Source organism: Astatotilapia calliptera, chromosome 19, assembly GCF_900246225.1.
Source record: "Astatotilapia calliptera chromosome 19, fAstCal1.2, whole genome shotgun sequence".
In the NCBI taxonomy this organism is placed as follows: domain Eukaryota; kingdom Metazoa; phylum Chordata; class Actinopteri; order Cichliformes; family Cichlidae; genus Astatotilapia; species Astatotilapia calliptera.
The window spans coordinates 5,338,369-5,354,184 of NC_039320.1; the positions used below are offsets into that span (position 1 = coordinate 5,338,369).

General features: G+C 44.3%; 1 protein-coding gene across 1 annotated transcript in view; it reads left to right on the forward strand.

Annotated features, from left to right (window-relative positions):
• The window catches only part of LOC113011577 (NACHT, LRR and PYD domains-containing protein 12-like), a 382,413-nt gene that overhangs the window by 336,244 nt on the left and 30,353 nt on the right, over positions 1-15,816 (forward strand). The window lies entirely within an intron of this gene.

Sequence of the window (15,816 nt, forward strand, 5' to 3'; positions counted from 1 at the left end):
CCAGACGAGGATGCAGACACGAAGGCTGGACCAGGTGATGCTGAAGCAGATGCAGAGGCTGGGCCAGACGAGGATGCAGACACGAAGGCTGGACCAGGTGATGCTGAAGCAGAAGCAGAGGCTGGGCCAGACGAGGATGCAGACACGAAGGCTGGACCAGGTGATGCTGAAGCAGAAGCAGAGGCTGGGCCAGACGAGGATGCAGACACGAAGGCTGGACCAGGTGATGCTGAAGCAGATGCAGAGGCTGGGCCAGACGAGGATGCAGACACGAAGGCTGGGCCAGACGAGGATGCAGACACGAAGGCTGGGCCAGGTGATGCTAAAGCAGAAGCGGAAGCTGGACCAGGTGATGATGAAGCGGAAGCTGGACCAGGTGATGATGAAGCGGAAGCTGGACCAGGAGATGATGAAGCGGAAGCTGGACCAGGAGATGATGAAGCGGAAGCTGGACCAGGTGGTGATGAAGCAGAAGCTGGACCAGGTGGTGATGAAGCAGAAGCAGAGGCTGGGCCAGACGAGGATGCAGACACGAAGGCTGGACCAGGTGGTGATGAAGCAGAAGCAGAGGCTGGGCCAGACGAGGATGCAGACACGAAGGCTGGACCAGGTGATGCTGAAGCAGAAGCAGAGGCTGGGCCAGACGAGGATGCAGACACGAAGGCTGGACCAGGTGATGCTGAAGCAGACACGAAGGCTGGACCAGGTGATGCTGAAGCAGAAGCGGAAGCTGGACCAGTGGTGATGAAGCAGAAGCTGGACCAGGTGATGATGAAGCAGGAGATGAAGCTGGAGCAGGTGATGATGAAGCAGGAGATGAAGCTGGAGCTGGACCAGGCGGAGATGAATGAAGCTGGAGCTGGACCAGGCGGAGATGAAGCTGGAGCTGGACCAGACGAGGATGAAACCAGGCCAGGCGAGGATGAAACCGGGCCAGGCGATGAGGAAGCTGCAGCTGAAGCTGGGCCAGGCGAAGCTGACGCTGTAGCTGAAGCTGGGCCAGGTGAGGATGAAGCTTCAGGCTGAGGCGTGGCTGAAGATATGGAGGCCGGATCGGGCGTGGATGAAGACACGGAGGCCGGATCGGGCGTGGATGAAGACAGCGGGACGGCTGCGGGCGGTGGTGCTGCAGGTGGTGGCACTGCAGGAGGCGGCGCCGCAGCCACAGGTGGTAAAGCAGCCATAGGTGGCTGGACAGGCTCCTCGGGACCCCCAGCTAGCGAAACAGGAGGCTGAACGGGCTCCTCGGGACCCCCAGCTAGCGAAACAGGAGGCTGGACGGGCTCCTCGGGACCCCCAGCTAGCGAAACAGGAGGCTGGACGGGCTCCTCGGGACCCCCAGCTAGCAAAACAGGAGGCTGGACGGGCTCCTTGGGACCCCCAGCGAAAACAGCCGCAGAACCAGCGGGCACCGGGGCCCCCGGCACACACGAAACAAAACCAGTAGGCATGCGGGCCTCTGGCACACATGAAACAAAACCAGTAGGCACGTGGGCCTCTGGCACACATGAAACAAAACCAGTAGGCACGTGGGCCTCTGGCACATTTGAAACAAAACCAGTAGGCACGTGGGCCTCTGGCACATTTGAAACAAAACCAGTAGGCACGTGGGCCTCTGGCACATTTGAAACAAAACCAGTAGGCACGTGGGCCTCTGGCACATTTGAAACAAAACCAGTAGGCACGTGGGCCTCTGGCACATTTGAAACAAAACCAGTAGGCACGTGGGCCTCTGGCACATTTGAAACAAAACCAGTAGGCACGTGGGCCTCTGGCACATTTGAAACAAAACCAGTAGGCACGTGGGCCTCTGGCACATTTGAAACAAAACCAGTGGGCACGTGGGCCTCTGGCACATGTGAAACAAAACCAGTAGGCACGTGGGCCTCTGGCACACATAAGGAGGGCTGCAGCTGCGCAGAGCACTGACCCTGCTCAGGCAGTGACAGCCCGGTGCAGTTCACAGCTGGCATCTTGGCCACCAGGGGTCCAGAGTAAGCTGAGGGTAGTAACCCCGCCTCTGGGGAAGCCCCGGAGTGAGTAACAGTCACTAATGTTGCCAGCTGTTGAGGAACAGGTCTGTAATGTAACAGTTCATCTCCCTGCCTAGAAACAGAGGTGGAAAAACAGTGTGAAAACTGTGATTCAGCTATTACCGGAACCGTGGGTTGTAGCGATGCTAGCGGTGATGGTGGTGGCTGAGTGGCTAACTGGAGCGGTGGCAGAACAGGCAATTGCGCCCCCAGGGAGGCTAACGGCTGAGCTACTGACTGGGGAGCTTGTGGCCGAGCACTGAACTGAGCCGGAGAATGGCGATAAAGTCCTGGCTCAGAAGGGGTGGCAGAGACACAGTCTGTTAGTCTTGCAGAGGGTCTGTACACGCCCACTTGGGAGGGATCCGTTACCACGAAGGTGGGTAAGCGATCCGTACAGTCTCCCATCCCGCTCTGAATAGCCCCAGAAAATAAAGTCCCGGAAACTGGGGAAAGCAATGCATCCCGCTCACTCACCGCATCGGGCTGCTCGAAAGGGAATGCAGACGGAGGGTGAAGTCCAAGGTCCAAAAGGAGAAACTCCCGCTCCCACGGACATAGCGAGCCTAGCAGCCACGGGAGACCGGTCACCAGACGCTGTAGCCGCCTCTCTATAGCGTGCTGGGACTCCCAACCCGGACCTTCCAGCCACAGGTCGATGAGCTCCTGCGTGGCATCGAGTAGATTCTCCCGTAGCTCCTTGGATGGGTTAAGCGCTGCTGGGTCCATATTGTGTTCGTGTCGTACTGTCACGGTCCGGGGCAGTGGCCGTGTGGAGAGTGGAAGGAGGACTCAAAACGCAGCACTTATTCAGATGTGAGGGTGATTTATTGATAATAACAAAACATAAAGTGGAGATGGTAAAACAGAACTAAGGACGAACTAAACTGGGAGAAACTACACAGAGGAGTGGCAAACCTGAACATGGAGGGAGAACAGCAGGGAGAGCACGCAGGGGAATACAGCAGGTATGAACACAGACGACACGAAGAGGAGCAGAGGAAATCACACACTATAAATACACAGAGAGACACTGGGAAATCACACACAGGTGGGAGACACAGCTGGACCTGATTAACTGACGAGACAGGGGAACACTAACACCAGGGACCAACAGAGGGAGCACAAACCCAGAACCCAGTGTCTAAAACCCCAAACACAAACCATCCCAAAACAGCCATGAATAATAATGAAAGTAATAACAATAAGTATGTAAACATAAAGTCACTGAGTCATGGCTGCAGGACCATGACAAAAAAACAAAAAAAAACAAAAACATACATGAGTCAGGATACAAAAAGACAAAGAAAAATGCTGCCGGAAACAAAGCAGAAGTGTGAGGGGAAACTGAGCTCACAGACAGCTGCAAGTGTTGGCTTTTAATAGCATGCAGCCTCTGCTCTAAAAAAACAATAAAAAATAAAAGAAAATTTGTAACATGCTCATCAACTTAGCGGTGTCCACACATTTAATTCAGCTTCATAATCCTGTAGGTTTAGTTATTATCTACAGGGTTTGGCTTATTAGTTGTTATTATAGATGTGCTCTGTATCTCAGTAATATTTATCTAGGATAAATGACAGGTTTTCAAACAGGTTAAGTGCCTCTATGCACCTAATTGGTTTAGATATTGGCTTTATTTTCTTCATTTCATATTTCATTATACTGAGTTTGAGCAAACCTTAAGCTTGATGCAGACTACTTCATAATAATTGTCCATCTCACATCATACTGGCTAGGATACTTCTTATCAATATTAATATTATATTTTTATTAATTATTATCATCTTTTTCTGTCTCTATAATGACAATAGTATATTACAATATTTCATTAGTGTATATCACTATACTACTGAGCTAATTTAATAGTTAGGATCATCTTACTCAGCAAACAGATAATTTATAGTTCATCCAATCTGTACAAATTTGCTCTTTCTCTGAACAGGTTTGTGCCTACTTTTAGACTGGTCTTCTGTTTGCCTCATCTCAGATCCAACCTTCAGTCACATTCATTCTCTCTGTTGCATGTCGAACCAAGTAGTTTATTATTATATTTTATTTTGTATCCATCAAGGACTGTGAATGAGCTGTAGTCTCACCCACTTCCAAGATCCAGACATTTATCTTTTCACACACTTTCCTTGGCTGTACAATGATACAGCCTTAATCTACCTTATGCATCTCTCTCTTTTTTTTTTTTTTAGAAAAGGTCTTCATATGAATGATTTTCTTTTATTTATTTCATACAATCTGGGCATGATGGGTCATAAATGTACTGATTTTTGCAGCCACGGCCACTATCTCTATGTGACATAAAAAGGGGATTGGTTACATGCTGTTTTGTCACATGTCCTGAGGCTGATTTCACAATTATAGTGTTTTTTGAGAATGTTACATTTGGGACTTCTACAGTTAAAACAGTTTTACAAGCTCCTGTGTCTCAAAACATTTTTTAACGGCACACCTTTCACATATATTACAACTGTCGGTTTGGCTTCTGACCCTAGCAGCAGTTGTTCTATATTGTAAACTTCCGCGTAATCTGTTTCACTTCCTTCCTCTCGTACTAGTCATTCATCACGTCTTCTACGTCTGTCATCATCACTTTGAAAAGATGCCATTCTGCTAGACGTTCTGCTTTTTTCTTCTGACTTTTTTCCACATATAGCTCTTTTTGCAAAGCGGCTTTTAAAGCATTTATTGAATCAGGAGTGCATTTGCCTTGCCAAGCTGGACAATATATTTTATTTGGATTTCTCCACCTTTTTGCACTGATTATTCCTGCATTTGAACAGTTTTTTTTTCTAACCACTCTTCATCTGCTGTTAATTTTACTTTCGTTTTAGAGTTACCCATTTTAAACTAATTACGTCAGAACTGTGACACCTTCTCTGGCACAAAGGAGCGGGCAGGTGATCAATAACAGGCTTCTACTTTCTCACTATTTGAGAGAGCGGTTATTGATTTTACGTGATGACGCACAACCTTAGATTCCCACTCCAGCCAGTTTGTGAGTGTACACAGGAAAACAGTTTGAGAAGGGTTCGACCGCGTATTGGGTCGTAAATGACAACTCACTTCTCTTTGTTAACACAAACAGAGCGCGCTTTTATAATTTTTATTGAGATTTTCCGTATTTTTATTGTGAAACCTTCTACCTGTTCCGTTGCAGCCACTCCCAGAGCGACCGGAACTCGTTCCGTTACAGCTGCTTTCCCAAAGCAACCGGAACTTTTAATAGCGATTTCTAGAATTTCGCTCTTGCCTGTTGTCTCTAAATCCCTTCTGGATTGAGATCTGTCGGCGCTAACCAGGTTTACACACTATTTTAAAGGAAAATCTCAATATCAACGTATTGGAATGCAGTGTTTCATATTCACCTTACTGTGGCGCTGCGTTTTGAATTCGGCTCATCTGGTCCTGGCGTCGTGGGGCCTGTATAAGACGCTGACCGGAGATCGAATGGTCCCGGTTTTTCTCCTTATATCTAGAGTCTTTCTTTGGGCAGAATAGCAGCTTCTGCTCTAAAAGAAACAAATAAATAAAAAGAAAAGAAAATGTGGAACATGCTCATCAGCTTAGCAGTGTCTACATATTTAATTCAGCTTCTCAATCCTGTAGTTTTAGCTGTTGTCTACAGGGTTTTGCTTATTGGTTGTTATTATAGGTGTGCTCTATATCTCAGCAATGTGTCATTCTAGGATGATAGGTTTCAAGCTGGTCAAGTGCCTCTATGCACTTCATTAGTTTAGTTATTCTCTGTATTGTCTTCATCTCACATGTCATTACACTGAGTTTCAGCAAACCTTAAGCTTGATGCAGACTACTGCTTAACAATTATCCACCTCACATCATAACCGATTAAGGTGCCTCTTCATATTAATATTATGTCATTGTTAATATTATCCTCTTTGTCTTATATAACAGCAATAGCATATTATAATATTTTATTAGTGTGTACCATTATGCTACTACTGAGCCAATTTGTTAGTTAGGATCATCTTATTCAGCAAACAGATAATTTTGAATTCATCCAATCTGCGGTCACATTTGTTCTCTCTGTTGCATGGCGGACCAGGCAGGTCTATTATAATATATTATTTATATTTTATTTTGTATCCATCAAGGGCTTCAGGTGACCTGCAGAATCATCCTTTTCCCAAGGTGGAGACAGTTACCTTTTCACACACTGTCCTTGGCTGAACAGTGACACAGTCTTAATATACCTTAATTATTTTATTAAAATATTTTCGTGTGAATTATTTGCTTTATATTCATTTTATACATGCTGGGCATGGTCATCATGCCAACTGTGTTTCATTGTTAATATCACTTTACAGGTTGTTAGCCTTGCTATTATTAATTTCAAATACTCTAAAGATCATTTCTACTGTAATTTTCCCTTTTGTTTATCTTCATTTCGTACTTTTTATATTTATATCTACTCAGTGGGGTCTGTTTTCAATCCTTTTAAACTACTTCAAACTACTTTGATCTCTAGTTTTCACTTAATAAGGGATTATTATGTTCTTCCTGATATGGGTGGTGCTGCAGATGCGGCTGCAGGAATGAGTGATGGTTGACTAAAAGGATTGTGGGAACTGCAGTGTCTCGTCTTCTGGTGTTACTAAACTGGCAGTTGGATTCTGTTCTTCTGACTGTTTATATTTTGTTTTGTTAAATCTCTCAGTTTACAGACACTGTTTTTGTCCGGCGTCTGGACTTTTCTTTTCTCACCACTGCTCGTCAGCAGGAGTGAGTTTTAATTTCACTTGCTTGATTACCCATCTTATTTATGTATTTACTTATTTTTTGTTTAAGTAATACACAATACAGCTGCTATCACCTTCGCTGGTATTAGAGACGAGAGTGGTTGCTCACACGCCCTTCTACTTTCGGACTAGTTCCGAAAGCGGTGTGAACTTTACGAGACGGAACTCGACCGTTCTCTCAACTCACCAGCACGTCAGTGAATAGCAGTAAAAGAAAAACACAGTAGGAGCAGCTCAGTCTCTTATTGGACCGTGAAAATTCAGCTTGCTCCGTTAGTTAAAACAATACACACACACACACACATACACATTGACATTGACATTCACAGCTTTGACGCGCGCGCGACCGGAACCCTTAAAAATAAGGGGAGCTCCCAGAGCTACTTACTCCCTAGACCCAGTCTAGACCCAGCTGGGGGAGCTACCCAGAGCTCCAAAGCTACGAGTCGACGAGCTCCCAGAGCTACCAGCCGACGAGCTACGCTACGAGTCGACGAGCTCCCAGAGCTACCAGCCGACGAGCCACTTCCGCTATTTTAAATTCCCTGAATTCAAAACGCGCTTTTACGCAAGATTGTGTCAGTGTGTCTGTATCTACCTGGTCAGTGTCGCCGGGTCTGGTCCACCTCGATCGGGCCCCACCACCGTGGGTCGCTTTCTAGAACGTTGGCCAAGACCCGAATTTAAACGCTCTTGGACTTTTATCACACACCTGGTGTGTGAGCTGTCGACAGACGAACAACGTGGACTGGTCACGGAGATGGGACACGATGGAGGCGCCCCGGCTGTCGAAGGACCAAGAAATGTTAGGGGAATACTCTGTAAAAGACCCAGGAGAAATAAAGACACAATGAGACAAAGTTACTTTTTATGCTTTAACGTGCACACCGGTGAGCTGTTCAGAACAACTCACGTCGTGTACAGAGGCTTGGCACTTTTTATAGGAAAGACAGTGAGAACAGGATAAGAAAATACAAAACAGATAAAATTAACAACTCCATATGTGGCGCTAGTCTCGTCAGCAGAGAGCTGGGAGAAAGCTGTGAGAGATAAAACAATCTAAAACAATATGTCCCAAAACAGTATGTCTTTGCTGAGAAAGTCTAAAAAGATCATTCTAAACTAATCTAACCATAGACGAAGGGCATCCAAACAATGCTTTGTACATTTAAAAGAAGGTAAAGAAACATAGAATCATTTTTCCTGTAACACTGTGCACAGGTTTTTTCCAGCGCAGGCAACATGACGTCAGGATCGATGAAGACCGTCTGTGGAAAACTAGACGTTAAAAATAACAGTTAGTTATGCGGCTACGAAGGACCAATTAAATGTCAGGGGTTAAGACATTTGTTCACAAGTAAGAGAAATAAGACACTGCAGACCGACTCAGAGAGTTTAAGAACGTGCGCACGGGTGGGTGTCTCTGAGGAATACACTCACATCGAGCACAGGCTGCTTGCTTTATTTATAGGCCAAAATGGGTTACATAGTACTTCCTCTTTTAACGGAAAGGGGAGAGTTTTAGGCATTGTCTCAGCTATCTAACCTCTGCACACAAACTGAAAATAACGACACAGCAGTATTCATGCTTATCTGACATCACAGACACTGAAGTAAAGAATGCATCGTATATCATGTCTTGTCAAACATCTCAAACACTGAAGTAAGGAATGCATTGTGTTTTGTTTAACAATAGGCTTGGTTATGTGAAAATATATGAACACTTGATTATAAGGCACACTTGATTATATTGTATTTAAATAAAAATCCTCTTATAGATTTCGTTGGAAAAGTTCTCACATTTATGACCTTTTTTAGGAGCTTCTTGTTTTGTTTTGTTTTCCTGTCACAATAAATAACTTAAAAAACCAAAAATGACAATATGGAATAAAACTTACCTTTTGAAGAGGCCATTAGAAAAACTAACAAATGTATAATCCCACAGTCTGACATGTTGCACCATTTGCCATGTCTGTCCCCTCACTGGCTATTATACAATGCATAGTGTTAGATTATAATATTATTTTATGCCATGTTAGACCCCTAATTAAAGATTGTGAATTATTAGGTAGTTTAGTTTGCATTATTCTCCTGAATTAGAAGAAGGTGATAACTAAAGCAGTAGTTAAACTAATTTGCATTACATTAGACTGCTGATTTATTGTGGATGAATGATATTGTTTTATGATGTTATAAGAAATACTGTTTGCAGAAAGTCATCGCCTTATTTGTCTGATTAGAAGAGAACAGAACATGCTGGAGTTTTCTGCCCCATCTCAGCAGGAGCAGATAAACAGGGAGCCAAGGTCGTAGCTTAGGCACCGTGTGAGAGAAAGCAAGTGAATGTTTAGGCTTTTATGATAAGGTGGAGGCACCAGAGGCTATAAGAGTTTGATCAATGCTCCACCATTTTGAGATCTGAGGCTGTCTGCATACAGTGTCCATCTCCCACGTGTGTGATCATTAAAATCATTGTTTGACTTAACCCGGCCGGACCAGTGTTGTTATTGTGGTTTTTCCTCTTGTCTCCATCCCCAATTTTGAACTCGTAACAGCTTGGGGGCTCGTCCTGTGGTATTGGGGTGGAAGTTAGAGGTTTGGACAGTCCGAGGTTGTCGAATGGACAGGCACAAGCCAGTGGTCTGATGTGAGTGGGCATAAGCCGGCTTATCCAAAGGCAAGGCACTACCTGTTGAATTATTTCCAAAGTGTGCCAAATTGGACATGATTAAATTAAAAGTCTACTCACTGAAATTACTGGTAGAGGGTCTGTTTTGATTTTGATGAGGATCCGCGTGTGTCTAATGCAGTTAAAGTCGGTTAAGAGTATTTAATGAAGTTGAAAAAGAAATGCTGGGTTAGAGTCCCAAGGAATTGAGCTAGAGTCTCAAGTAGTTTGGTAGGGAATTGGTCATGTCATTGGTTAAAGTCCAAATTGGTTATAAGTGTGGACCTGTGTTATTATAAGTGAGGGAAAGGCTCCATTGACCTCTAGGTTGCACTTGCCTTAGTCAGACTCTTGTTTTAGGGTGTTGACTGTTGTTTCAAAGTGTTATAAATTATTATAGGACGGCAGTCGGAAACTGCTAAGAAGCGCATAGCCCGGAGGTTACGCTCCCTCCTGGCCATGGACGCGCGGTCTTGACCTGTCGGCGAACAGGGTTAGTTCAGTTTGGCTTAACTGTGGGGTACAGGGCATCCTGGAGTAAGCTAGGAGTTAGAGTCTCCTCACCGTTTGGAACGGTGTGATGTGCTTTTTTGGATACTGTTAAATTGAGTTAGGGACTTTAGAAATTAGGCCAGAGACTGTGGAAACAGATACTGGATAAATGGCTGCAACAAAGTTATCTTTCTTCGGTTGGACCCGTTATGGTAAAATTTGTCGAAATTGGTTAGGCGCTAAAGCTGTCAGGCCTGTCAGTGTTTGTAAATATAAGACGTCTTTGTAATATAAAATAATAGAGCTTTGAGTGAGACGGTGTGTGACGTGCAGCTGCAGCGCTGCGAGCTATTTTTAGACGGTGTGTGAACATGCAAATGAGGTGGCTGCTGTGAAGCGCACAGACGATTTTTGCTTCCTGTTTAGCGTGTTATTGAGTTTTATAATTATGATTTGCAAACAATGATACATGTCTTTAATTAAAACGCTGATTTTGCTGATTATAATATTACAAATAAGGTTTTGAATGACTACGCTGAATGTTTCATATTTGGCTGGGTTTTGATATAGAAGAGACAAATCGTGCATGATTTAGACCGGCACTTCAGTCGGCAGGGTAAGATTGTGATGAAAATGATATTAAATAAATCTCTTAGTGCGTTGATACAGGTGGCTACGGGCCTGGACCAACTGCCCCCACAAGCACAGAGGCCGAAGCAAAATTATAGTAATGGAAACCAAACTCAGCAAGAATCAGCAGCTGTGGAAAAGACAGCAGCGAGGAGAGAATTAGAGGAGAAATTAAGAGAAGTTTTTAACACATAAAATTGGGGCCAACAGACTTGTGGAAGTTGGGAAGGTGTCCGGAGCATCACAACAAAAGGTGAAACAAAAAACACACACAAGCAGAGTAATGTGAGAGAGGCACGTGCTAGAGGAATGCCTCGTTTGAAAAAAAAGTTAAATTAACCCACCTACAAACGCACACACACGCAATGAAGAAACAGCTCACATTCATGAACACGTGAAGATTTTCCAGCAAGTTTAAAGTAGCGAAACTTAACACACACCTGTTGTTAAATGATAAAGTTTATCCACTACTAACAAATAAACTCTCTGGGTTGCAGGACAACAACTTAACTTCAAAAAAAGACACTGGTCTGACCAACCAGTGAAGACACGACAAATTTAGTGGTAAAAAGATTCAAATTGTGACATGTTTTCTGCTGATTAATACAAGTGATTACTGAGTGAAAGAAAATTCCATTTTTGGGCTTTTAAACACGATCTTAAGAATTTTAACATGTACCTGTGTTGTCCTGTCAGCTTGGTGGGTCATGAGTGGATTATATGGTGAGAAAAAACAAAAAAAAGGGGGAGAGAAGGCTGACACAGGGCCTGGCCCCGATGTTTCTCCCCTCTCTGAATAACGCAGCCAAAATAACATCATTTTCCTGTTCGTCTGTTTTTGTTTTGTGTTTGTTTTGTTTTTTCTCTTTATGCTTGATTACAGGCTGCTTTGTCGGCCCGGAAAGCCGAGGCTGACCTGGACTCCTGCTCTCCCCTCTACCATCTTTGATGTGACCCTGACCCAATGCTACAGCAGCTGGACCCACAACAACAACCTGAAAATGTCAACACTGCTGCAGGAAAACGATCTCATGCAGCGGAGACGGAGAGCATTAAATCCAAGGCCCGTTTCACTACACGGGGGAGATTTCCAGACAGCTTCAGCCGACAGAGCTGTGACGAGACGCCTATTAAGCCCGGAGGAAAAGTGAGGCCGAGCAAAACAACGCTGACCTTAACAACTCTGCATTAAAACTGTGCAGGACAGTGACGGACCAACACAGATGATCGGGCAGCAAAAAGGGCGTGACCGAGACAGGAGGAGTAACTGAGGTCAGGAGGCACCTCGGAATGAACAAAAGCACCAGGAGAAAATAAGCTGAAGGCACAGGTGTCGGGGCTCGGCCAGGAGCTGACCTCTGAGAAGAGTCGAACAGCAAAGCCGCAGAAGGCCGTGGAGCAAGGCAAGGGAAACATCAATGGACTTCAATCTGACTTGTACGGAAAAGACTCTGAGGTTTCTGCCCTCAGTAAGAGCTCAAGGCATCAGAGCAGGAACTGAGCATGGCTCAGGAGGAGCTGGCTGATTATCGAACCCATCAGTCAGGCTTGGAGTCCCAGACACAGGACTTGGAATCAGGCCGGAGCTTGCTGGAGCAGGAGGTTGCCAAACCTGATGAAAAGCTCCAACAGCAGGAGCAAACCCTGGAGGAGCTACAGAAGCAAAAGGGTCAAGTTAAGAAGGAGCGGAACAAGGCGAAGATGCAGGACACTGGAGAAAAGGACTGCCTCAATTGGGGCCAGAACCAGTATGGACAGAAATTTGAGCAGCAGCACCAACGGATGCAAACGGACTGAAAAGGAGGAGGGCAGGACCCCAGGGCACACTTCAGGCCGTGGTTTACCCAGAACACCAGAACAGGAAAGTGATGAACACAAACACCCACACAAACACACACATCCACATGCACTGACTCAGAATGAAGAGAAACACACATATGCACATATACACTCGTTGATTGAGTGAGAAATGACACACACACGTGCAAAAAATCGAAATGCTGATTCAATTCACTGAGAAGTAATCCACACACACACACTGATGCAATGAAGAATGCTTCACTAACAAATGCTGCACACAAACATCCAAATTTTGAGTCGGTTACAACAACAAGAACCCATTGATTGTTTATTGGTTAAATGCATTTCATGTCACCCAGAGGGGATTTGTGTAGATTTAGGGGACAAGGTCTAAAGCAGTTGGGTTGTGAAAACAATATCTGTGCGTGATGTCTGTTTATGGGTTTTTTTATGGCTGTTTGTGGTTTTTCCTCTTGTCTCCATCCCCAATTTTTGAACTCGTAACAGGCGCGATGTCCCGACGATCTATTGTGTAAGTGACTTGGAGCAGCAGAAGGTTAAACCGCATACACGCTTACAAACACAAATGATTTAAACATAGGCCAGGCCAAGGGCCTGGAATTCATTTAGCTTCTAACTGCATTTGAGCTGCCTAGTAACAAGTGACAGAAGAAGAGTCAAGAAATTGTAAGTCCCCAGGAATCATCTGGAAGGTGAAACAAATTGCCATGTATGGAAGAATGTGACAGAAAAGAGGAATGTCTCTGTCTGTTTTTATGCTGATAGGGTGATGGTGTATATCTGACCCTGGGTGTGTTTAATAAAATTAAAAGTGTTGCTCACACACATAAAGAACATTGAGATTAAGTAAATTAAGATTAAGTAAAGATTAAGTAAAGTTAATATAAATGACAGAGCCCAGAACATGATATTGTGAACCAACTTTGAATAATTAAGGGAACAATAGATGCACACAGTAGATTATTGAGGTGTAGCAGAGAGAGGCGTTTTGTTTTCTATCCTTTACAGGAGAAGATTTCAGGACCACAGCGACCACATTGGTGGCGAGAATCCTGTAAGCCCCAGACCGAAAGGAACCAACCAGAGAAAGGGGAACCAAAAGAAGCACAGAGCACAGAGAACCATAGTTCCAGAAAATGTGTTGTTTAGGACATTAAAAGCTTGTTAGACACAGGTTAAATGTGAGCATAAAAGTAATGAAGAGTAATGAGAGGGACTTTAGGAATAGTTGCAGGATTTCTATGTTATGTAAATTGCCCAAACACAGTATTCAGGCCGGATATGCTCTACACGTTAAAGGGGTTTTAAAAATGAAACTCTATAGAGGATGTTTCCAAAGATTGACAAAATAATCTAGGACCTTTTACCAGTAAAGCTGATTGTATCTGTTTGGAGTTTACAGTGAGCACTGAGGGAAGTCAGGAGTGTGTTTAAATTGGGATTCTGGGTAAAAAAGCGGGTGTAGGAAGTAGATTTAGGACATTTCACAGGTGCTGTCTTAGAGCTTGATTTATTTGTTGTGGATAGAAGTAATTATGACGGAATAATAAGGAAACATTGAAAACATACAACCCGTTGAGGGGACAGATAGGGTTGGACAATTGAAAGGTTTCATTTTGTTTAGCATAATCTCTTTTGTTATATTTTAGCCTTTTAACATGCAGGTAAACTTAATGGGATAAATTAGGAATTATGTCGTGTTTCTTAGGAAACACGAAAAGCGGGAGAACTGTCATGTAATTAATATATTCTTAGTGCTTATTTTCTGATTATATTGTTTTATGTACTTTAATAATGAAGGTTTGTAAAGCAAGGCCACTTTTGACTCACAAACTAAGTGCTCAGCCAGACTGAAAAACAGGAAATTAGTGTAGAAATATACAAGCATATTAATAAATACAGGAAGCCAGACACAAAAGAGGAACTTGTACCATATAAGGAGTTGTTGAAACTGTGTGACGTGTAAAGTACCAAAGTAACACCTATATGAGACACATTTTTAGATTCTAATGTTAGAGATCCTGCAACTGCCATTGGGCCAATCATTAACTTGTGACACACATCTGCAGCAGAGGCTGAGTGGCTGCTCTTACACCTGGAGCATCCAAATCGACCCACAAACACGTTGAAAGATGCAATGCCATCAATGTGGATTGTCCAGACTGAGAGACCTCTTCCCTCTGACCCCTCCCCAAACCCTCCTACCCACCTCGACATACAAACTCTGTGTGGCTTCACGTGTTCTGTTGATGTTTACATGATCGAAATAACTTGAACACAAACACAAACAAACAAAGAGGAAAACCGTACCGCAAGGAAACAACTACAAGTCCCAGCATCCTCTGTGTTTAGGGAGCAGCAGTGAAAGTGAAAGTATTGAGCCTCCGTTCAGAGCAGCAGGAGGAGGAAGGTGGAGCTGAGGCAGGTGAGTGTTAACATGAATATGTTTCTTCTTATGACATAAAATAATTCCACGCTGTTCGTGTCTGTGGGTGAAATGTGAGGCCGGTCGGCTCCTCTGAGCGCTGGTTTCCTGTAAGTAGAGAGGAAGTGAGTTTAGCTGAGCCTCCGTTTAGTGTGAGAGAGCAGGAGGAGAGTGAGAGCTGTGCTGAGGCAGGGTGAGTGTTAACACCGCTCTGACATTACTGTGTCTCTGTGGCGGGAACAACAGGCTCCGTCAGTGGAGGCAAAAATAATCAGACTTTGGTTTTTCAAAGGAAACAACTTTATGTCAGAAGTTCCCGCACGCTCATTGGATAATGATGTGTCAATCCCGAGCTATTAGCCAATGAGCGTGCGGATTCACAGAAAGACCCGCCTTTATCACGGGACTTTAAAAACTACAATGGCGACAGAAACTCCGTGGGTGGAGTTCAGGGTGACGTGACGTTTGAGCCACTTCCTGTTCTCAGTCCCAGCGTCCTGATCACCGAGGTTTCTGTTGCTCTGAGATCCTCCTAGCTCCTCCTAGACTCAGTCTGAGCAGTCAGACCACATATTTGTAAAGCAGCACATGAAGGTGTGGCTCACACTCACACAGGTGAAGGAAACAGCTGCAGTATTAAAAACTGCTTCACTGTCTACAAATATATGAACTGAATGTTTCTTTCAGGCTGTAAAAACCTTATTTATCCTCCATTACAGTCCTGCATTCAGAGCATTACTTCTGTTATATTAGTACATGTATTTTATTCTGATGAACACATGAAACTCTGAGCTGGATTGAATCCATTGAATCAGAGTCCAGGACTCAGACTAAACACACTGAATGTGTCCTGAGCTCGGCCGCTGTTCCACAGTAACTGCTGTCAGAGTCACTGTTACTGAGTTAGCTTAGCTAGCAGAGCAGCTAGCAGTTAGAGTATGAGCTCTGTAAGCAGTCAGCTCGGTCCTGGACATG